Source organism: Melospiza georgiana, chromosome 6 (assembly GCF_028018845.1).
Source record: "Melospiza georgiana isolate bMelGeo1 chromosome 6, bMelGeo1.pri, whole genome shotgun sequence".
In the NCBI taxonomy this organism is placed as follows: domain Eukaryota; kingdom Metazoa; phylum Chordata; class Aves; order Passeriformes; family Passerellidae; genus Melospiza; species Melospiza georgiana.
In genome coordinates, this window is record NC_080435.1 from 11,101,814 (window position 1) to 11,128,005 (window position 26,192).

Here is a 26,192-nt window from a genome sequence, read left to right on the forward strand (position 1 = left end):
AATGGATGAAACACAAAATGTACAAGGCAGAATTTGGGGTTGTCTGACAGAAGTGTCAGCAGATTGGTGTAAGTTATAGCATTTTGCTTTCATTTACAGGCTCAGAGCTTGATTCACCTCTTGCCAGTGATGAGCTTGGCAAAAGGTATAAGAAATTCTGCACAATGGATGCTTTTGGTTGTCAAGAGTCTATTTTAGGACTCAGAAATATATAGAACATGAAAAATGATCCAATAGGACAGGGACCAAGAATCTGCCTGGCCTGCCCCTTACGCAGAAAACCTCCAAGGTGTTGAAGAGCCATGCTGGCCATTTTAAAGCTACATTTCGTGCAAGTTTTAGGAGATTCAACATGGATAAAACCCAGAGGACCCAGTTCTGTTTTACTTACTTTGGTTTATAATCATTGTTATTTCTGTTGTAATAATTTAAATAGAAAAGTGTGCAGGAACTGTGGTGTTGTATTCTCCATTTTATCAGCCCTCACTGCATATACTCAGTGTTAGTTTCTGCGCACTTAGCACTTACATTCTGGACATTAAATTACATCAGTTAGGAAGGCCAGCATCTCCTGGTATAGTGCACTTACCCAGAAGTGGCATACCTGATTTGTGAACTCAAGCCTGCAAACTAAAAATCATCAGCATTTAAATACTATTAGTAAGAGTTTGACGTCATTCAGAAATGTTTACAAATCACTATAGTGTGTCATTGGAACAAGACCCAGAATTCTGTTTGCATTTTTAAAATCCCTAAAGAATGGGGCTCTTGTCCAACAATATGGTTCCCATGACTGCTTGAAAACAAATAATAAATATTAGAAAAACCTGTGAAAGTCAGATGAAGTAAAAAAAGAATCTTCGTTTCCCCTGTTTTGCAGATGGGAAGGCACCAGGCCCTCCAGTGCTACCCCTGGCCTTTCCCAAACCAAGGCAAGATGCTGTTTTAGTTAACATTCCAGTATGGTTTATCCCTTGTGGTTTTTTTCCCCATCATTTCGCAACAATGCTTTTTGGCAGATGGAAATGACTCCAACAGAAAGCCAGGTGCATGCTCTGGCGGTTTCCCTGCTAAAAGGGATTTAGTCAGATGTTTCTTCCACCTGTGAATTGGCTGCCCGGTCTCAGCCAGCTCCTATGAATGTAATTATTATGCTCTATTTCAGAAAGCTGAAAAAAGTTCAAGTTGGTTCTGTCAAAAAAAGAGTCTAATTCCATTACAATTTCTTTCTATTTTCAGAACCTGATTTTAAGTGAAATAATTTCTGTGACAACCATTTTCATTTTCAGTTTGTGGGCATATCCTGACCCAGATTTCCACAAGTCTACTTCAGATACACACCAAAGCAATAATAATCAGTGGAACTCTTTAAATGATAAACAGGTATTCACATCTTAAATCTATTTCCAAAAAACAATCCTTTTTTAAAATTTTTTTCCTGTGAAGACATGAGTCATCTCCAGGCAGTAATGAGTGACTGTGTGTGCTTCCCCGTGGCTTCATGGGGAGCTCTGCTACCTGGAGGGAAGGCTACCAGTATGTGGCTTCCATGTGATTTTTAGATGCTCAGGCTTTGAAATCTCCTTTTTCTTTATGAGGAGCAAATCCATTTTCTCAAAAAGACAAATCAAAGCAAGATTTGCTTATTTCCCCTGCATTTTTAGCCTGACATGAAGAAGCCCATTAAACAGCATGAAAAGTTCAAAATTAACTAATTTCTATGCTAAAATATTTTTTAAAAATTTGAGATAAATCTGAGGCAGGTTCCATATTAATGGACTGAGGAATTAAACTTCACATGTATCAACAATGCAAACACAGCCCTCTTTATCAATGATCAAAAGCACTTGGGTAGAATCATCAGTGTTCACACAGATGCACTCCAAGACAGATTTGTGGGAGCTACAAATTGAAAGCAGAGAAAAGCAGCACCCAGCATGAATGAAGAAAATTCAGAGGCAGATAACTAGTCAGACTGCCTAGGCTGAGGCTGTTTGGATGGCTGGCTGCCCAGTCCTGTGCAGAGAGAGAGAAGGAATCTTGAATCTGCTCAGATTCCCAAGAATGAAAATATGACCACAGTGTTCACTGAATTGTGTTATATAGAATGTAGATTCTCCTTGAATGAATTCCCATTCAAGTGACTGCATAATAGTTAGAAAGAATGGCCAAACTTCTTCTAAATGTTTTTAATCTTTGATTGTTATTAAGATTGAGGGTGGTCCTGAGGTAATAGTTCAATATTATCAATGTTCAGTTATTATCAATGTTCAATGAATCAATAGTTCAATTTCATCAATGTGATGAAAAACTTGTCACTCCAGATATGATATCTGTATCCAGTGGGAAAAGAACACCTGAAAACAGATATATTTCCACAATATAAGAGTCTAATGTTATGCCCTTTGGAATTCAGGCCAATGGATCAGCAATTTCAGAATTAGCAAATGGGGACTAGAGTTTTTGTGATGTTCACTGGTCAACGCAGATCTATGATCTGATTTGGATTTCTGGTAATGTATTTGTTAATCATAAGTTTACTTCCAGGAATTTGCATGAACAAATGTCAGTTTGTGGAATATCTGTGAACTGTTCACTTTGACTGTTTGCTGTGTGATTGACTAATTTGCCTATCTGGCTATATGAAACATTTTAAACAGGTGAGTTGAAGAACAAACAGCAAACACTGTACTTTTCCCTGTAAAAGTACAGCTGAAACTATAACTGCATTAAAATACAGTAAGAGTTTGAAAAATTGTGACATTTCTGGGAATATATGGTACCCCATCTTCATCCTGTCACACTTTGGACAGTGCAAAAGAGTAACAGGGAGCTACATTTGTTTATTTTATTTGATAGAATAGCAGGTACCTGGTTTCCTATGGAAATGCAATCAATAGTATCCTGAAATTCTGTATGAAATGTAATGAGAAACATCCCACCCATTATAAAGGGAAGCAGGGTTTTTTTGTGAAGTACTTAGCCATGATTGCCAGAATGTGGCAAAACTTCTTCTACAGTATTGTACTTCTGGTCAAGCCTCTTTCCAGAGGGTATAAGCAAAACAACATCACCAATCTTTTTTGGTTTTATATTGCACCTAGATTGATGATGTTTACACTGATGGTATTTTCTCGTAAGAGGATTGTAGAAGAAAAAAATACATTATTTGCAGCATAAAAATAACACCAGCTTTTCCCATAAAACTATCATAATATCTGTTTTATGTTGTATATTGCATTTGCCCGCTTCTCAAAGGTGACAGAAGTAACACAGCCTCCAATTCTTTGCAATGTATAGTTTTCTCCTCTGTGGAATTCCATATGTACAGAAAGTGACTTATACTATATTGTTATAGATTCTAATTGATCTAGCAAATATAGCCAGATTTTCTTTAAAGGGAAACGGGTTTGGCAACAGAGATCATTTTTATTAGTTAGTGAACAGACCCTGAACTTCAGCTGAATTTGTGTCAGGTTGTCACACTGCAGTTACTGTGATGTAGCTGAGCTAATCACCTGGTAGGTGCTGGCACGAACCACTAGCAAAAACAGGGGTTTAGCTCTTAAAGTTTCTTTTGAAGATGTCTACCAGCTGTCAGCAATACTGCATAAAACACAGACCTTTAAACATAGATCAACCTGAATCTGATACCAGTCAACTAACAACTTTCTGTTTGACATAAATGTGCATACAGACCAGGCTATTATGGACTGATTTTTTTTTCTTTTTTTCTGTTTGAATAGCTTGAACACCACTGTATTTTCTTTAAGACCCATAAAAAGTAAAAAGGCATTTTTCAGAATTGTTTTAAAAGCTACACAGCTGTTTTTTTAGGAAGAGGCAGTATTTTATTTTATTTTTTTCTTAGACCAGCAGACATAGTGTACCTATCTACAAATCTTTAAACTTCATGGTTACAACATCACACACAACTGTAGGGTTGACATATCTCATCTCAAGGTTCTGGAGTGTGTTATACAGGTGGAAGTATTGTCAGTGATAATTTGCATTTCTCCATGTGTACAGGCTTGTCATTGAAGTCTTCCAGCAGTTATAATAGTAAGAAGAAAAAAAAAAAAAAAAAAAAAGCCTTTCAAGGAATAGATAGGTGCTACTAATTTCATGCTGCATATACTAAATTAAAAGTTACTAAATTTATGACTCTACAAAACCAGCAACTGCACTGATTTGCTAATGTCTGGGCAGGTAATCCAGAGGTAGATAAAGCTGCTTTAACACTTTACTGTTAAAGTAAATATGTTGAACTGTTGAACTGTGTACCTTCCAGGTAGCACAGCAAAGGCCCTTCAGAGCAGTTTTTCAAGGAGCAACTTTCTCAACCGAGAAGACAAAATGTAGCCATTTGAAACTCTGCCTCCCCTGAGGAAACACGGATTGATTTCTTGGCTCAGCCTAGCTTGGAGAGATTATTGCATTTGTTCAAGATCAAGAGACTCAAAAAAAAGTTGTCTCCTACATTTTATTTAGGATCTCCTACTAGACTGCTTAGCAGTGCTGAGCAATTTCACCCTTAACCTCTCACAAAATCACCAGATCGTTCTTCCTTAATCTGTTTGCTGCCAGAGTGTGTGCTAAATCTCCTCACTTTTCAGGAAGGTGGATACCAGCACAAGGCACAGGATACCAATCTTTCCCAGACAAGCTGTCGTGGCACCAGTAAAAAATCTTCACTATCTTGCTGTGTAGTAGCAGAAGCTTCCTTTTGTTTTGCTAATATGAAAAATGAGCAAATTAGTATTGCTCAGAACAGTTTCTTGTGTTACATACACCTAGGATAAATCCACACTCAGTCTAAATTAATTCTCACAACAACCAAAGAATACTAGCACAAGTATATCTGTATGGATAAAATCTGATTTTTAGTCCCATAGCCAGAATGCCCTGTAAAGAAAGCTGCAAGAAACTTGTTAGTAGAGGATGTTGGTAACAGGAAAAAAAAGAATTTGCAAACATGTTTGGTTTTGGCTTTTAGCACCTTGTATCTGCCTGGCATTTTTCAACAATTAGGGAGTGACTTCCTTCTGTTTAAAATTTATTGAAACTATAATTTATATACATAATTCTTGTGCAAGGAGATAATTCAAACATTTGACATTTGACATTGAAGCAGAGTTCATTAGACCTATACCAGAAGGTCACAACATGTGTTTCTGTTTGCAGTTTGAATATGTATAATTACTGGAACTAAGTTTCTGGAGCAGACTCATAACTGTTATATACTGAATTTCCCTTAAAGCTTATAAAAATTTCACAGTGTCTGCATAAAATTGTTTCAGTATTAATAGTAAAAGGGTATCTATTCCTTAGTGTATTCATAAATAAAAGGACATAACAGTTGGAGACAGAGTGTACTCATTAATTTTTATAAATAGTCATGTCAGCTAAGTTACTTAACAGTATTCAATCAGTTCAGGTGTGGCTTTCACATCTCAATATCAGTTGATTTAGTTGGACACAAATATATCAGCTATACTGGCTGTCTAAAATACAATCAGCTCTTTCTGCTTTGACCAAAAATCATCCTGATTTCCTTTGTGTGGTGGTGTTGGTTCTGAAAGATCAAGCAAACACCATCAGTCCACTCCCGCAGGTGTCTCCTTGTGTTCTCTGTGTCACTCAGAGCACCAAGGGGCTGCCTTGGCCTCTCCCCAGCTATGATTAGTGCCCACTTCCTGCCAGTAATGAGACCTGACATTTTCCAGAGCAAACACAGATACTTACATTTGTTCACGGTTCATTTGATTGTGTATAAAGATGAGCTGTATCACACAGGGAATGAAAACTTCAAACATGTCACTGAGGGTATTTATCTGGCATGTGGTGTGAAGAAAAGGGGCGGTGGGGGGGGGAAGCTGACAGAGTGAAAGGAGCAGACTTCAGTTCATTATTAGCACAATAAGAATAAGAATAATCCCAACTGCCTCAGATTGAAATGTAAATATTTTGTGTGCTTTAGGTTGGTTTTTTTGTTGTTTTTTTTTTTTTTTAATTTGTTTTAATCACCTGTGGTGTGTTCCACAAAAATGAAAAAATAAAGGATTTTGGCACCTAGTGCTTTAGGTGATGGCTTTTGAAACAAAAAGCTGTAAGCTTACTATTTAATTGTCAGGAGAGTGAGAATGAGGGAATTTGGAACAGTTCTGATAAGCAGCCACCCTCAGGGACAGTGTTACATGAAAGTTCATAAATATTGGTGAGGTACCATTATTGCTGTTATTCATGCTTGCTACACCAATTTCAAGAACTATATCTTTGCAAATATTTTACCATTGCTACTTATACTTGAGCAATAAATCTAACAACAGTATGTTACCTATGATAAACCACAGCTCAGCAGTGTAGCACTCGTGGCTCTCAAGGAAATCATCCACTAAAACCAAAACTTTGAATGTCATTGTGCTGATGATTTCAAGGCTGTCCAGAACTTTACAGTGCTGGATCATTATTTATTTCTGTAACTCATAGCCCCTGATTTCCTTGCTTTCGTCTTGACTTGGAGACTGTCATCAGTTAATTCGTAATTTTTTTTCTTGGATAAGACCACAGAAAGAGGCTGTTGTTTGTATTACATGTACAGCATTTTGAATGGCTTATTCCATAGCAGTTTCCTCCTATATTGCACTGCATCTCTGGGATTTACTTATGATGGATAGTTTCCATGAAGATGGCCTTCCCTTCATCCTGAATCTTTGTAGGCTTGCTTTTCCCTGCTGAAAAAACTTAGAATGAAATAATGAGTGGAAATGAAGGTTTTACCTGCGTTTTTTTCCAAGTTACTTATCTTTTCAGACTTTAATACTAAAATATAAAAACTGCTGAGGGTATAGCCATCAGTAATGACCTACACAAGGCTTCATGCTTGAAGTTGGTGCTGTCCAGAGATGGTGAGCCAACTACTGCTTCCTGTAATAGCAATGTAAATCAAGGTACTTTGGGATCATTCTGTCCAAAACGTGACATAGATTGCGGTGTCCTTATTCTAAATATACTCCAATAAAATCTTAAGCAGAATTTGTGTTTTAAATCTTAGATATTGTAATGGTACAAAAAGTAAAAAACTTATGTATTACATGTGAGTAAGTAATAAAGTAGAATTATAAAATATTTGCTGTGGTTATAAACCAGCACACAGTAGTATAATTAATATATATATAATTCATATATATAATATTTATATATTAATGTAATATATAATAATAAATAATTATATTAATATATTAAGCATGTTATATGCTATTATAGATATAATTAGGTATATATAATGCTCAGTTTTGGGGGAGGGAGCAGAAATGAATATGGCACATTATTTACTAACAATAGGTCAGGTGAGTGGCATATCAGTGGAATCCTGACACAGTGATACAAACTAAAAACATGCCTGGGGAACAGTACCAGCAAAACTCTGCCTTCCTGTGCATAGGTATAATTCATGCTTAGCCTTATTAACTGTGTTTCATGTGGCTGTTACTCCATACCTGCTTTGGAAAAACACAAATATATTGATACAGCAAAGATTTCTGTCACCTAACAAAGGAAACATAATTTATCTGAGTCACTGCAGTGTGCCAGTATCTCAGCAATGTACCTGGCATATTCTCATTAGCAGTGACCAGCTTTATTGTCCATGAAAATGAAAGTTTGGAGCTGGTTCTAAAGTGTTACTTTTCCTCTTCTTTACTCAGCATTCAAATCTCTGCCACAAATATTGTATTCTGTGATTATTTTTTCCCCAAATTAGATCATATTTTAGCTATCTCATTACCAGAGGTTCCACATTTACCTTGTCTCTCTAAATTTCCATAGAATTCCAATCATTAAACCTGAAAAGCAACAACACTTGCATGGAGAGCATATGCTTTTCAGAATATAGGGTTTCTTGGAATATAGGTAATTATCTTGGCTTTTTACTTTCAGTTTTACTGCTATTTAAGCACCAAGCCATGGTTCTCAGCAGAATTACCTTTAAAATTGAAGGACCTGGGAACATTGTGCAGAAACTATTAGATGAGGTGCCCGAGACAAAAAGGGAAAGCAAAACCTGTTTGTATTTATTTTCCAGAGCAAACACAGTGTTTCCTTTCAGTAGGAAAGAAGCTGACTACTCTGTAATAACAAAGATTGAGCTGTTGGTACTAACTTTTGAAATGCTCATGGCTGAGAATGAAAATAACAGGATGGTCTTTCGCTGCACACAGTTTTTAATGTCTGTTATATTGTGCATCTCTTGATTTCAATCTGAGTCCACAATCTAGGGAAAAAATTGATAGATCCTAGGTGTTACCAAAGTTAGATAAATCACCCTTGTCTCTCCTCAGATGTTGGATCCTTCACTAAATGCCTCTGTGCTTGCAATGTCAGGTAGCCACTATGAATGCTCCCCTTTCCCTTCCACCCTTCCACCATTCTTCCTTAACTGTGTGTCAATCACTTCATTCATAATAAATTTGCATAACTACACTTCTGTTATCCATGCTTTTCTTAATTTTGTGTGGAGTTCTTTGGAAAGAGAAAAATTCACTCTAAATAATCTGTTTTAAAATGTGCCATGAGTTTGAGAAAGTTAAAGGAGTATTCTATCAGTCCTGTGCCCTTTAATTTGGGTGGTAGTTTTTAGTAGTCAGTCATAGAAAATTTTGATTTTCTTCTACTTTGTGCTAGACCAGGTTTGTGCAGTATGCTGGATTAATAATCTTAAAAATACCAAAACCAAAACCAAACAAAAGATACATATTTTGCGTGTTCTTCAGTTTTGGGCTTGGATGGAGGTATGGGCAATCATGTAAAATCTATTAAATCATGTAAAACCTTGCTCCTTGTAAATTATAATCTCAGCAGTGTACACAATCTTTTACAAACTGTAAAGCCAAGCAGAATGATTGAGATATTTCTCAATATTGTTGTGAGATACCAATGATAATTTGCTACGTTTTCTGTTTCACTAAACATAAGAATTCATCCTTTCATTACACTGTATCAGATTTCATTAGAATGATAGCCATGAGTAGGTGGTTGTAAAATTCTTCCTTGAAGTGTTAAAATCAGAATTCAAGTTTGTATTTGATGAGCACGTTGGAAATTTATATATGAAAATTACAGTGATAGAGAAAGTACAGTATTTAGGGTGGAATGAGAATTGGGTTTTTTCTGTGATAAGGCTGATTAACAGATATTTTACACTATTTCTTCAGATGAAAATTTTATTTAAACTACCCATGAGTTTTTGTTTAAGTAAAAAGAGGCTACTAATTGAATTGTTGTATTTTAATTACTTCCCCCAATGGAAAGAGAGAAACAGTCTTAAGACCTTTCCATTTCTTTACATGAATAATCTCTGAATTAATCTTACTAATGTATTTATTATCTGCTCCTTTCCCTTTGTGAGAATAGAGTGTGGAATACTAAATAGAAGGAAAATATTTTCAACAGCAGATATCAACATTTGTATTAGCTGTTAGGTCTCTCAAAGAGACCTAACAGTATATGACAAGAGTCAGTATATGACAAGAGTCATATACTGAAAAAATAATGTGCTAGTACATGAGTAATAGTAGTTGCTATAGAATGGTTCTCCACTTGAGCCATCACCTGAAACTTTTAAAACTAGAAAGAACATAACTCTAAAGACTTAATTGAAGAAGTCAGACTTTACTGGAAGTAGAAATGAGTCATTAGTACATTTTCTCATTAATACATTTTCCTTATCTCTTACTCCCATAACAGATATCACTCCTAGAGAAAGGAGCAGCACTTTTATCATCTAGATCATCACTCTGCATCCTGGCCATCCCAGCTATCATGCTTTTAGATACTGCCCCTACATTCCCACCTCCTAGAGCTGTTATGTGTCTCTGTGCTTTCCCATATTTTAAACTAATTTTGCCAGAGATTTTAGCTGCAGAGAAATGCACTTTAAATGGAACTGAAGTCTCAAAAGGCCAATAAAATGGGATTGTAATAAAGCAAGCCATGATTTGATACCAGCCTTGCTTTTGTGGGATTGTCTTTTGATCTTTGAATGGCTAGATTTAGCATGACTGAAGTGTCTTTTCACTTTCTGCTGGTCACTTTTAGATACAAATTTGTGAGTGTACTTCTTATGAGAAGTGCTCCATCCGTCCTTTGTATAATGCTGCACTTAGAACCTCATCTGTCTCTCTTCTGTTCTTTCTCTCACTCTGGTGTAATCAATGTGGATTTTTGCAGTCAGTGTGAATGACATCTATAAAACCTTCTGAACCTGCTTTTTTGTGCCTTATCTGGAAAAGGTTAGATTAAGGTAGCACAAAGCAAAATTTCCAGAGTTAGTTCTTAGACAAAAATATGTACATTTCAGGTAGGCAGCAAGAAGCAATTATTATAGAATTTCTTGAATGAATGCTAGATTCTAATAATGAAATAATCAATAAAAAAGGGTTATGAAAGGTTATTGTAGACCTCTGCTAAAAGTGAGGCTATCCTTTTCATTAGGCATATGTTTTCATGCCCCAGAAGGAAAAGTGCCAATCACATACAAGTTAAGGACATTTATATCATGTAAATATTATTCTTCTGTAGTGATGAAAAGGCAGCTTAAATTATTTATAATCAAGAACATGATGGAGAATAAGGAGGTGGGGAAGGAAGTAAAAACCCCTGCATATCCATTTAAATTTGGAGACTTTTAATGTACTAGAATAATCTGAGACATTTAGTTAATAATCAAGTGCTATTATTGACTGCTTCTGATAAATACAGATGCTTTCTGCCTGTTACCAAATCTTAACAGTTTTATACTAGAAAGTGTCTTTAAAACAATATTAAACATGACCAGAGGCTTATAAAATAGGCACAGGAGCCATGTAGATGTAATAATCATATTAGCCATAATAATAAACATTCCTAATATTATATTTCAGAGCTGATCTAAAGAGAATATAGATTTAGCCACAGTAGTAGCACTAATTCAAAGAGAAATTCATACTGTAATGATCAATACAATCTTTCTCTACAGCACAAACTTATTTTTTGGCTTGCCTGACTCGGGACTCACCAGTGTTTAACATCATGAACAATAATTATAGTAATATGAGTAATTCTTCAATAGGAATAATAAATATTCTTAAGGAAAACAGCATTTTATTTTCCAGCTTTATTGCTAGAAATATTTAATTTCATCAGGATTATGCACAGATAACCATTTCTGCTCTTAGTGATCAAATGCAAGGTTGCATCAATTCTTGGCAGGGATTTTGGGCAGAAATTATGTAAAAACCATATATACAAATAATGAGTGATGTGCTTGATAAATTTTCATTTTTGAATACAAGTTCATTTGTTTTCAATGAGGGACATGCATGAGCTCCACTTTTACAGGCCTCTTTGAAATACTGAAATAGAGAAAGGAGTCAGGACCTACCAGCAAGAATTAGGATTTACAGGATCTAGATGCCACCCTTTTTTACACTAGGAAATAGTACTACACCATATGTCAGTTCTGCTTATTTGCTTACCCATATGAGAATTTCTTTTTACATCCTTGTTATGTTGTCATGACACTGTTTATGCTAAACTTGCCTGCATGCCTCCTGCTTCCTGCCTTCTGTAACAAGAAGTAGCTCTACTCGATCCGTCCCCACCAGTTAAACTCTGTGGGTGTCCCGGAGTTTACTGCAGCCTTACGTGTGCAGCTGTACCCTGTGCAAGGGCACGTGGGAGAAACCTGTTCCTTGAGAGGATTCAGACATCATTCTTCTTTAGCTTGCATTCAGAGAAGCAGCACAGAGGTCAAGAAAGTCCTGCTAGCAAAGAGCCAGTGTCAAGGCAAAATTGGGCTCTGCATGGCTGACTGCAGCCCAGGCTGTCAGATTAGTCCCCAGGCACGCACTGGACTTAGGGAAAGCTTTGAGGGGAGGGACAGAAACTCACTTTATCCTGTCAAAGCCATGACGAGATCTGCTCTGTTTTCCCTTCTGCAAAATCTTTAAAAAGCAATTGTTCCATTCATGTAGAAAAGCTGTCCCCATGCCCACTACACATCTGAACATCATCAGTGCCTGAGAGCTGCCTAATGTCCCATTTTCAGGGGGTCACAGGGCTTGTTTGAACTCCCACAATGCCTTCAGTTTTCCCACTCTAACCTTGACATAAAGCCCTCTCAGCAGGACTCTGTGGCTTGAAGACAAAAAATAACTGTGAGGTTTTAGTATTGTGAGGCTGTCCATTTTGTACAACTCTCCTGTCTTTACAAATTTCTTATAAATGTGAGCTTAAATCCATTTCAGAGGGCTCACTGGGAATACCTCCCCAGTGCTCTGATGACAAACACTCTGCAAATAAAGACCCCCTTTGTCTGAACTGTTGGCAGTCTTTACTTTCTACTAGGCTGATATTAAATTGCTACAACAGCTGGTAAATACAACCTGGCTTTACAAGAAATTGCAAGGGTTAAAAAACTGCAGTAACTATGAGCAAAGGAGAGAAAATCCAGATTTGAGGTTGCTGCAGTTCTGTTCTGAAAAACACTATTTTATTCCAAAGAAACTCCCAATGACATTTGTAATCTCTGGACAATATTTTGTAATCTCTGGACAATAATTCCACTTGACTACATGATTGCTTGCAGCAAATGGCAAGAATCATAGTATGATCATTTACTCACTAAACTTTCTGACAAACTTGATTGTTTACTTGTTAAACTTTTCACAATTTGAACAGAAGTAAGCATTGTAAGAAAACAAAATTAAGAATGTTAATACTAAAAACTGTGACTATTTTAAATTAAATAAAAATTGTTAAAGCTTATGTATCTCATTTCATTAGGTACAAGAAAATCTTGAGGCCACATTCTTGTGTTTTCAGACAGGATTTTCCACAGAATCTCCTTGAGCAAGGCAGACACTGTGTATCAGTCCTAAATCAAACTCATCACCATTTTTGTCTTCCTTCATGTACAGGAATTCATCCATCTAGTGCCAGTAACAATTTCACAGATAAACAGGTCATCTGGGCCTTTATTAAGGTCTGTAAAATGTAATGGGAACCATCCTGATTTCAAGCATCAGCCTTTTTATCACCAACCAGCTGTTTCTAGCGCTGGAAATAAGCACAGGAGGTGTTGTATTTAAATCATCCAAGGTTTCTCCTATACTGCTAACCAAAAGAGTGCCATGGAAAAATGCTACTGCTGAAGCCAAATGACTGAAAATGCTTCACAGACACAGTGCATCTGAAACACACTTCCACATCCATGTGTGCATAGCCCCCAGTGGTCCCCATACACCACATAGGGAGCACATACCCATACACAGGAAGTGCTCTGCCTATCCTAAGACAATATTTCCTCATCTTTCTCAAAATTAAATACCTGAAATAAAATGGACTCTTTGTTGCACATCATCAGAGGGGTGATTTTATAGCATTGCATTCAGAGAGGCAGCACAGAATGGATATAAGTACAACTGAATATTTAATGGACTGGCCATGCAGATCCAGCTAGGTTGGCATGGCAACCCTAAGTTTTCTGTGGTCATCCCCAAGTATACAAATAGCTTGGAAAAAAGCACACTGAATCATGTGTCTTTGAGGAATAGGCCTTTTACAGAATTTTCCTCATCCAAGACTACATTTTGAATAGAACAGAAATCTTGGCTGTTACTTTAAGCAAAATGTGTTCAGTCTCACAAGTCTGAATTAAATCAGTAGTGCATAGATTCGGAGTCAAAGGGATGGCTGACTACCCTCTAACGACAGCAAATGCAAAACAAATTCTAAAGTCTCTAAAACAAGTTGGCTACCCAAACAGATGGTGTCCCTCACTGCTACTTCTGTCCTTAAAAATTAAATTTATAAATAGCTGGTAATGAATAAACCAAAAATATGCATACAGAAGACTAAAATCACCCTACATGAACAGACTGTAAAGAGAATAAGCTGAAAACTGGCATTAGAGGAATTAGTCCTGAGAATCTCTTACTTTGTTATTTAGCCATCACATTTCTTTCTGTGGTGATGGTGTGAAATTGCTCAAAGAAAGAGGTATCAACATTTTTCAGTATTTGTATCTGTTTTCTTGCTGTCCTTAACCTTGTGTGATGAAGGTTTTGTAAAGCAGCAACAAAATATTACATCAGAATTTTTTTCTGTGAATATAACACTTTTCTCTCTAAGTAGAAGGAAGCAGTTATTCAAAAGGAATGCATTTTGTACATGGAAATTACAGCTGCATTGCTCTTGTGAAATGGAACAGCATTAATCCATTCCTTGGCAACAATAGCAGTGAGAAAGAGAAATGATGCAGTAAACATGTGTAACCTATTCCTCCTACAAACCAAATAATGTCCCCTTAGAGTCCTCCTCGGATGCTGCAATACAGAAAGGTTCCAGTAATCCTGTCCTGTATGAAATATTGCAGGAGAAGGAAGATAAATCAAAGGACTTCTATATTTAACTTTCAAATGTATTGCTTATTCTAACACTGTACTTGTTCCAAATCATTTGAGTAGCTTGAGGACAATGAAGCATTGTAGAATATATGGCTTTGAAATACCTCTCATTACATACACTGCAGCTCATCAAAAATGAAAAACATTTGCCAGACCTGGCCTCGATTATCTTTGACTTTCAATCTGGAAATAAAATTTTATGGCATGAAATGGTAGAGAACAAAATAAGGATTCCATTCCAACCACTACCCTGTGCCCCTGGGCTGTCCTGCTTGGTCCAAGACCTGCAGTTATGGTGGATAAGTTGGACCAGTCTCTCCTGCAGAAGCAGCCCTTAAGCTGCCCTCAAAGCCAAATTTACTGCCCCTACATCCGTCAGTGGACATGGATGCAGAGGCCAAGACGCTGAGACTGAAGTGGGATGGACTTTGTCCCTGTAAATTGCCATGGGCAGTGTTGCCCCATGCCCAGGTTCAGCAAAGCAGGCAGGCAAAGAGCAGATGGGGTGGCCAGAAAGTCCCTGTTACCTGCTGCCCCACGCACAGACCTTCAGCTCAAGCACAAATACAGCTCAGAAGAAAAAAGCAGAGGCAAATAAAACCAAAACTACCTAATCCCTTTATTTCAGTACAGATAGGATTCTGTCTTTCAAATTGATTAAAAAATATAAATGTAAACAGATCTAGCAGTCTTCAGCTGTTTTAATATTGCAGATAATTGAACTAATGCTCAAACATTATGTGTTGTGAATAACACAAGATAATAAGAAAATCCAGGACAATTTAAATGAGTCAGTTTGTAAACCGTTATGTTTCCCAAAACAAAAATACCCAAAATGAAAAATCTACTCTAGAATGATTTACTGATGCATGTAATAGCTTTTCCTCGTATGTGGATATCCTTCCTGTGATTTCACTGGATCACTCTGGTACTTGTAATTAAATATATATTTAAGCTTGTTCAGGACAAAAATATCTTTAGACCCTTAATATATTTTATGGTTAAAACCAAAATTATTGCATTTATTTATTATTCCTAGGTTCAAGAAGCACACTCAACAAAGTTCCTTGCAGTAACATAAATTTATTATATAACCATATTTCAATAACTTAATATTTCAAGTTAATGCAAATAAATGCTTTGGAAGAGTTACAATAATGGTAATTCATTTTCAGACTAGCATTGTCAATAACAAGTTCTGTTCCAAATAAATAATAAAAAAAAAGGTTAACTATGATAACTTTATTTTTTTTTCTTAATGTAAGGCAAATTGAAGTACATGGATAGTAAAATAAAATTCAAGCTTGGAGACATAAATTTGAAATTCAATTTATTATTTTGAGCTATATTTTTTTCTCATTACATGAACAGAAGCTTTAAATTTTCTAATTCTTTGGCAGAATTCTCATTTGACAGAATCCAGGATTAAACCTGGATAAACATGAAACCTGCCTTCATTAACAGATATCCAATTAAACCATGCAGTTTCTTAGGATCCCAAGTGACAGTAGTACATTAGGCAGAAATGACTCACTGCAAGGCATCCTGACTAATACCATCCTTGGGAAAATGCCTCTCCACCACCTCTCTGTGCGAGTAGCATTTATTGTTGCTCAGGGGTTTTGTCACCCTTCCAAGTTCCCACCTTATCAAGGGAAGCATATCTTGACAGCTGCCCAGGCAATGCTTCTTGGACGTGTCCCTACCTTTCCCTGGTGCAGCCTGGCAATTCCCCTTAATGGAGAGTAGTAAATGTAGATTTCTGGTCACACTGACTGGGAACAGGAGGTGAATATACAGCTCAGAAGGCTCCAGATATTTATATACGATGCTGTGTTATAGAAACACCTAAGGTCAGTTGCTGAGGCTTGAGTTAAATGTTTTTTTTTCTGGAAGTAACTGTAAAAATAAAATGAGGCAAAAATAATTGCTTTAAACTAACAGGAACCTAAGGGAAATGGGGAGAGAGTGAGAGAGCCTTTTAGCCAGGAGATAGGATAGCATGGCTATCCTATCAGGTGGGAATGGGGTAGGCAGCGAAAGAAATTGGGCACCTTGCCTAATATTTCAGCCCCACTGGGGCAGAACTAATACTTATCTACAATAAGAAGAGAATAAATTCCTTAAAATCCAGTTTAAGCATATTGCTGGTATGATCCTTCCAAAACAAGTGAAGTGTTTCAGTAGCATAATCTTCATTGGAAATCACACCTGAGCCTGATTATGATCTTTTAGATAAAAGCCCTTTTATTTCAACCAAAATGTATCTAGAGTGCTGCAAGAATTGCAAGATATAAGAATCAGCTAGTAACATGTTGCCATGAACACAGACATGATTCTTTGCATATGAAACTAACTACCCTGTAATTATCTTCATTCTCTTTTCATTACATAGATCGATCCACATGCCAATCACACTCTTTCCACTTACCATCTCAAATTTTCTTCAGAAAATTTGAGCACTTCAGCACTCGTGGGAAAAATAGTCAGGTTTAAAACTAGGTTTTGTATTTATACAATGAGCACTGCAGGAAATTCTGTGGCTGAATGGCTGACAAAACTACATTATTGCAGTGATCCCCTTTGATGCAGTCGCCCAGCTGAACCCCCAGTGCAGGGGGGATGTTCACTCCAGAGCTGCCCAAGATGATGTGTGCTTATGAGATAAGAACAGAAATCTAATGCTTTAGTGCCCAGCAAGATCTTTCAGCCTCCTGGCTTTTCTTCATAGCTTTTGAAAGTAGAATTGCTGTAAACTGATGTATAAAGAGTTATGCCTTGTGTGGGAGAGGCTTTTAAAGTTGTTTCAGGGTAAGATGCCAACAGAAGAAAAAGCCACCTTCTGTTTGTTGACGCCATTGTGGATTTTGTCTACAAGGTTATGTCTTGAGGCAAAAGCAAGCAGCTGGCAGGAGCTGGTATACAGCATCCTATTTTTGTGAGACTGCTAGGAAAACATAAGGGAGTTCTTAGGGCAGGGAGAGTGTTCACAGAGCAGGGCAGCGGGAGATCATCGGCACATCCCAGCACACATGAAAGAAGATGGCTTAGCATCTGTTCTGGAGCAAGCCAAGAGTTCTGGGTACTGGCAGTCATGTATGGAGATGGATCACAGCATGCCTGCCAAGGGGTTTGGATACTGGTCACAAGCACAGAGATGGATATTTTGGTTGGAAGGCACAGAAAATTAGCAGTAAAATTAGGTATGATTCTTTCTAGTGCCTTAATTGGGAGCAGGCTAAAGAATATATTAGCTTGAATATTTCCCATAGCAGAAATGGTGCAAAGTAGAAATTTTAAATACTAGGAATATATTTTTTAGGTAATATTTCACTCAGCTTATTTAATCTATCTGTGCCGTGATTCTTCATAGTTAATGGTAGCGATTTGGATATAAATTCATGATAGTGATTTGGATAGAAATTCATGCTCACAGAAGCGTCCATATTGGAGTCAACAAACTCAAAATTATGTGAAAAATAAATGAATCACATTCCTCTGAGTGCAAAGGTATTTTAGACTATGGAGCAAGACTTTCCTCTATGACAGGCATTTCTATTGTCATTGTAAAACGAGAAATGCTTTTTCTAAGGAGAAGCAGGCCTGACTTCTTCAGCCCCTGAATTACGTCTCCTTTTGTGCTATCCCAAGGTGTTTGTGTTGGACTCCCCAGGGTGGCACCAGCACATGGGAAACTACCGCCAAGGAATTTTTGCACCATTTTGCAGCATTAAGGTGGCCCCAGACCCTGGCAATGGAGACAGTGGATGCCATCTGTCCCTCAGTGTGTCGGGGCTGGGCCACCAAGTGCCCTTAGCAGTTTGAGGTACATAACAATGATTCAGCCATACTTGTTATAAAGGCAGCTTCCATGGATTTTGAAAACTGATCAGGGACTGGTCCCTCTTCCTGGGACAGTTTGATTAATAGGCATTAAAGGGTAATTGCATTTAAGTAATTTAATAATGTATTTGCAGTGAGTCAAATGCTGGAATAAGGGGAACAAGGTAGAAACCAAACAAAGGTGTCATCTAAGGAGCCTTGGGCTGTAAGTACTGTTAACAGCGTGTACTGCATGATCAACCTTTTTTTGTTTGTTTTAATGAGGATAATCCACCCTAATTTTGGAATAATGAAGCGACATTGAGATGGTCAGTGCACACCAAGGCCTCAGTGCTGGCAGGAGTGATCTGCTGACAGAAGGCACTTGTGTATTTCACACTGCAGCTGCAGAACTTCACAGCTCACAATTTTTATTATTATGCAGCTGATTAATTGTTTCTGTAGTTATGTTACCACCTGAAAATACTGCTGCTGTATAAAGTGCCAGCCCCATGCAACCAAAGTGTGTTGGTGTCAACTAAGAGATGTCTTTGTTTAAAAAGTCATTTTACAGCTAATAAAATTTATCTGCATTACGCTGCACACCCACTACTCTTGGTCAGTGAAAGAGAGATGGCGGCTCTGTCCATGTCACTCTCAGGTGTGTTGGTACTCAAGAGAACCCACTGTCACCTGCCAGGAGTCTTTGAGGAGTCACAGATGTACCAGTGTTCCTGCATCACCTTTTGGACAACAGACAGATTGAGAAACTAGCTGGCAGTGTCAGCAAATAAAGCAAATGGAAGAAGGGAAGGGATTTGCACAGTAAAGATCAAGGAACTTCAAAGTGGGGTTGGGGATGTTATCTAATTTACAGTTTGTCAGAAATTCATCAGACAACTGAGTAAATTATCAAAGTAATCCTGTTTCTTCCTTGCATCAGATACGAATTTTCCACTCTCAAAATCCAAATTCTCAAAACAAATAAAGTTTTTGCATTTAGAGACAATTATAAGAATTTTTTGTGTCATTCATGGTGAAGTGGTCGCATTCAGAATGATGGAATTCAGTAGATACCTGTGGTGCCTGTTGTGCATTAATTCACTGTCTCCAGCCATAACTGTTTTCTTCTGAGCTTCCTCACAGTCTCTGTGTAGCCCTGTGTTTTACCTCTGAAACACAGCAGGAGCTGTGATTTTTTAAGTTTATATTCAACTCTGCTGAGGAATTTCCCAAAGACTTGATTTTATAATTCATTATCTTGCTCCTTCAGTTGCCTAAGCTACAAAATTCATATAATACTTACTATTTTCTAAACTGCTTTGATATTCTTACATGAAAAGCAGCTAAGAGCAAATGACTACTGCAGAATGCCATAAATGCCAGCCAGGAGCCATCAATAAGCAGCAGACAAAAACTTACCAATATTCATGCCAGAGTTAAAAAGTTCCCTGAGATACCAGAACACTTCTGAAATTGTTAATTGGAATTAGGGCTTCACTTATTTGTGCCTTCAAAAGTACCAATCTCCAGGAGTGCCCTTGTTTTCATGCCCTATCTGATATTTTTAAAGATCAGGGCAAACAAAAAGCCATGCCAGGATCTTGAAGGAAGAGGAAAAAGGATAGAAGAGATTTGTGCCACATTTTATACTTATAGAGAAAGTCCTGAGCAATCCAACGACAGGGACAAAAAAAGAAAAGCAAGCCCATTTCAAGACAGCAAAATTTATCACCCTCCTGAAAGAATGCTGAAGATTGGGTAATACAGCAACAATTTTCCAGCCACAAAGGCACAATAACTATCATGTTAGATAAAGACTACCATGATTCAGAATAGTTTGGTCACATCCATAGTGGAGCACGGAAACATTCAGAGAAAACACAGCCACCCTCGCAATCACAGACAATAGCAAGTGCTACAAACACACAAGGCACCATAATCAGTTGGAGGAAATCATTGTCCCAGTGTTTTTCTGACACAGCAACATCTCCTCACCTGTGGACAAATCCTCCAGCCATGCATCCTTGTGAGCCCCAGAGCAGCTGGGAGCTGAACTTTCACAACAGTGAGACATTTCCAATCTACGTTTCCTCCATGAAACTGTGGGGTAAATAATTCGTCTTGTCAGAAAGCTCCTAAAAATTGAGAGAGGTGTGCTACAAATTTATGGAATTTGTTACAATTCAGAGATTGAATTCAGAGAACTGGGAGAACAGGAAGGTTGTAAAGAATTCTTGACTGCTCTTCCTAGCTTACATTTTGCATAAGCCATTGCCATTATGGCATATTTTTTTAAAAACACTGAAATATTGTTTCAGGAAGTCTTACCTGTTCTAATAGGACATTGAAATTATTTTTCTTACATGAAGCTTTATTCAACATTGTTCTATGCTTTTTGCTGATTTTCTTTAAACTTTTAGTGTGAAAAAAAAAAAAAAAAAAAAAAAAGACAAGGCAATATAATGGGAGCCAAATTGTTAAAAAAAAAAGTAGAATCATTTTCATTGCCAAACATAGGTATGAACCAAAATACCAAAAGATGCACTCATGAAATTTCAAGCCCTTGAATGTCATAAAAACATTATGTTGTGAAAACATTAAAATCCAGTGAAGCTATAATTTAGACATTTAAACCTGACATTTAACTTTAAAACATCTTCTAAGTAATTTATATTTTGGAGTGTGTCATTGACAGGAATCACAAAAGTGAGGAGTTTCAAAATCAAAAAAAACTCAAATTACCCAGCTCGGAGAGGTATAATCTGACTTATTTTTACTTATGTCCCAGCTCTTCCCCTCAAGCTCACACAGATACTTGCCTAATTGTTTGCAGTGCATCATATTCTATTCCACAGTTCCTAAAATAATTCCCTTTACAATTTTATCAATCTCTCCCTTTAAAAGGACAACAGTTAGGCCTGATTTTCAGAAATATTAGGTAGCAAGACCTCTAATTTACTGTAGCAAGGGTGACAAGAATTCAGTATCAAGTTTCTTATGGTACAAATCCAAAACAAAAGAATAAAAAGCAATAGATATTAAGAAAAATATGCACCCTAATTAAATATATATTTCTCTAAAGTTGAATTTTTTATACTGATAATCCATAAAAAATAAGTCTATGAATAAATATGCACTTATAAATTCTGTTTATGGTTACTTAAAGTTTATTATACTTAAGCAATTCTTTTGTGTAGGAGTTATTGTACACTAGCAGCTATGCTACTTGTCTGTTAGATCAAAGACAATTAAAAAACAATTAATATTGTCAGTGTCTTGCTGAAGAGTATTCTCTAGCTAAAACTAGTGCTGTCCAACTTTTCTGTGGAGGTTAGAAAATGCCTGAGCAAGCAAATCCAACAAAAAACCAAGCCCACAAAATGTTAACACTTAAAACCTATCAAACCTGGGTGAGGTTGAATTCAAAATAAATCACAAGCAAGGGATGGTGGTTGGGCAGGCAAAAGTATCCCAGCACCCATTTCATGGAATGCCAAGCAAGCCTGGTTTGCCAGACTCGCTCCCTCATTCCTTGGATGCCCACCCATGAGTGGGGGCCACAGGGGCTCCCATGTCCCCCATGCTCAGTGTTGCACTCACTGATCACCCTCTAGATCCAGGCTTTAAACAAATTTAAGGGAAGGTAAAATTGACTCTGTCTGCCTCTCCAAGTAATGTGATGGATGGAGCACACTGTAGGTATTCAACAAATAAGAAAAAAGAAAAAATGTTTCAAGTACCTTATAGCATGAGTTGCATATTTTAAATTAATAATCAGCAGTAGACAATGGACAAGCAGATGTAGGACAAAATGTTCCTGTTCTAGACTGCGACAGTTAAATATTTTCTAACAAGCATAGTTTCAAGGTGGTAATTCACAGTACAATTCAGAAAGAAATATTGTACGCAGTTTTACATAATAAACCTTTACCCATTTCTTATGAAAATCTAAGAGAAAAGTCTTTGGTATTTCATATTAATATTGTTCACATGAATTTGAAACAAATGTAATGGCCCATTACACTTTTGTGCCCCTCAACACACTTTGCATACAAATTGAAAATAACATCTTACTACTTCTTTTTTATTGAAGTCAAAGCAAAAGAATGCATCCAGTCTAAGGATTTGAATATACTCTGTTTATTTAAAAGTATTAAGCTAGTTCTATCAGCTTTGATCTTTCAAATACCCAAACTTCCCTATGTCAGAAACCCTCACTTTAATTAAATTAAATAAGAATATCTGTCTACCTTATTGCAAAGTAATGCTGCAGAATTTATACTTTCCCTATGTTGAAGACCTTCTATCTAACTTCATTTATTTTGGTTACAATCTTACATGAAAGGAAAGGGCCCCTATTGAATTCAATTAGAGATTTTTATTTTCTATAAATCAGACCAAGATACTAGGTACAACATTCAGCTGACAGGTGTTATTGCAGCTACAGCTGCTTGATGATCTGGCCCAATATGACTTGACTGCACGTTTTGCTCAAAAAGCCACGATGCTGTTGGCCAAAAGCATTCATGGCCAAACAGACCTTTTTAAAGCCATCCATTGGTTAACATTCTGCCAGCTAAAGAAAGGAAATAGCAGGAATTATAACCTCCATCTTTCTTTACTTTGTTTATTAGCACAAGAAAGGGGAAGGGTAGGGAATGTTTTACCTCCATACTGCTTTGTTCACAAAGTTGTTTTTTTTATCTGTTATAAATTCAGCTGCAAAAGCAGGTGGGTGGTTTTCTGATACAATAGCTGATTTCTGGGTTTGGTTCTTCATAGTCTAATATTCCAAACTTTTTTCTTCCCATGTAAATTAGATTAAAAGTATCAAAACATATAATACATATATGGTAAATATGCATCAGGAAAAAAATCCACCTGAAAATGGGACTTAGAAAAAAGTACTTCTAATGGACCAGTTATTTGATAGCCCTCTACTCTGAAATCTTGTTTTAGAGGGAGGGTTTTAAATTAAGATAGTTAATGGATTTGTTTGTGGAAATATCTGCACACTTTCTTAAAGGAAACCCACAGAAGACACTGTTCAGTCAGCTGAGAGCAGGTTTTAAAGAAGGTGCCAAGAACAACAAATTGCTCTTCTGAAAATTTAGAGTCCCCCTATGAGCTGAAGTCTTGCTGAAGCTGATCAAAGTACCTGCAGGGTCAGTGATGCTCTGGGACTTCAGCCCTGCCCTTTACAATTCCTCAGGGGGTTTGTTTGTTTTATTGCAGCTGACTTGAGCCATTGCACACGGTGGCAGCTTTTCCTGTGCTCTCAAAGCTCCTTTCTTGGCAAGGTGTGTCCCCTTTAATTCCAGAGAGGGAAGAACTCCATTTCTTCTGAAACTGGACAAGTTTATCACCTTTTTAGAGACATCACTAGCTGTATGAAGTAATTATTTGGGCATAACTTCAGCACCAGCCTGTACCTTGGCAGACTCTCTTTCAGCATGGTCTTTTGTCCTTTCTGTGCAGCCTAGTAGACTTTTACTGTCCTAAATATTTTGTTTACCATTAGCTGTAATAATGAAATCACAGTTAGAAATCATGCACCACTGCCTTAGTATTGGATGGTTAGGTTTACTTTTAATACCCTAAGCAATTACATGTCAGGTGAGAGGCTGTTTTCTGTTCTTCATGTGCTTTCTAATCTGTATAAATCTGCAGGGTTTTTACCAGCATTCAAAAACAGACAGGTATTTCCAGAATATCTGCAAAAATGTTTGCAGGGATTCCAAACAGATTAAAATTGTGACTGGCCTGGTGGAATCACTACAAGATTTTTACTCCAGCGGTGTTTGTACTCTATGCTTCAGTTAATTAAGAGTCATTGAAAAGACTAAAAATACAGTAGTTATGAAACTCTTCTTTATCCCTTGGAACTATGCTGAACAATGCACTGCTGACTTCCTTGCTAGATTACTGGAAGGCAAATATTAAATTCTAGCAAAGAAGCAATTACTAAATCTGTGTTTGTAATTAATTCACTGCTGATGAGTTCTGACATGTGAGCAGTCTGTCTGGACCTAAAAAGGCAATTAAATAGAGGAAAAAAGGTGTAGTGTAAAATATCATTTGATTCTGTTATGAGCAAAAACAGTAACATTAAATGAACACTGCTTTTTTTTTTTTGAGGTGGCAAGATTTGAAAATTTGCCCTTCTTCCATCCTAAACATCTCACATTGCTTTCAATGATTTTATTCTTTATGCTATACTGGATATCTGGACCTAGCCTGGTGGAAATCATTACAGATCTATTGAAGATTATTGTTTCCTTCATATTATTGCAGGCATAGGTGTGATTTTTGTTTATTGACCTATTTATTATAAGTAATCATGCAAAAAACGTGTTATGTTGTTCACCATTGTTTCTCAGCAACTGTACTAATTAGAACATTTAAGTAATCCAGTTGTACACCTTGTGTTTTTAAGTGACTGACAAAACATCTGTAAGTGCTAGTATTGGAAGAGAACAGCTGTAAATGTTCTCTGCATTAGCATAAATTACTTGGTGAATATCAATAAATGCTTCTGCAGAAATAAGATTGCTGCAGAGACATTTCAGTAGCTCACACTAATCAACTAAAATAAAATGTAAACAGCTCCAAAATTAGACTCAGTAAATCATATCGCACCTAGCTGGGACATAAAGTATGAGTTCTAGTTTTTCAATTCAGAGGCACTGAAGAAATACATTTAAATTTCCCTTAACACTGTTACTCTTCTTGTTACTCCTTCTGAAAGCTTTCTTCTCATGAAAACAGCTTCTTGATCTTTTAATACAAATAAACTGCTCCTGAGGCAGAGTGGAAGTACAAGCATGGTGTATGGATTTATACACCCTCTTTGTTTCATCTGGCAGCTCCAAAGGCATTCAGCAGCCAGGTATATTTCCTTTCTTTCCCATTGGCTCATGTCTCAGCATCACCCCAGTTTGACCCTGGATCTGCAGCATTCAAAGCTAAAGAAATGGTACAGCAGCACGGTGGGAATTAGAAACAGTGTCTCTGATTAAACTATTGATCAGCCTCTCTGCTGAAGCTAAGGTGCCCCTCCATTTGGAATTAAGCTACTGAACATGCCTTGCCACGGGTGAAAGGCCTGACCCAAACACTGACAAGATACAGAAATAGTGAGATAAAGAGATGCAAGGAAGGTGGAAGGAATCTTGGGATTGGTTACAAAAAATCTATCATAGTGAAAAGAAGTTTGTACAAAAATTTTGCAGCCCTGTTGTAACAATTGTTATTGACTATCACCATCATGCCTGCTATCCAAACCCTGAGCAGGACTCAAGGAATGGAGTTCTGTTTTTAAAACTTAGCCAAAAGAGTGGTGCCTCATTTTGATGCTGAAGTCGGTGCATGTCTTAGGTGGGGAAGATACTGATAATATTCATGTCCAAGGCACTGGAGAAAGGAAGACTAGAGGGAAAATTATGGAAGGAGGTAAGGTTTTGCCAAAGGGACTAAAGAGCAGAATAACTCAGAGCATCATCACTCTGAGAATTAATAGCGTAAGACTGTATTTGTCAGGCTAAATAAAATGCAGTAACCAGAAGCTGAAGCCCAGACAAAGGGGCAGGGCTGGATCTTTGGGCAGCCGCAGACAATGAACACAAGTTTTAGTTAAAGATGTTTGCCTGCTGCAAAAAGAATCAATCAAGCCACAGCCAAGAGCATTTTATAACTTTGGCTGTTCAGTACACAGCAGGGACCGACCAAGGCATGGCTCAGGAGCTGAGTTCACAGAGGACGCAGAGATTTTCCATCAAATGCCTGTTTTTGATAAGTTCATGTCTTTGCACAGTGTAATATGCATGCCAGTTATGGAAATCATCATTCCTATCTGGACTATGTCCTGAGTTCATGTTAATTTTCTTAAAATGATAATTACTGTAACTTCTGTGTCTTCTCACT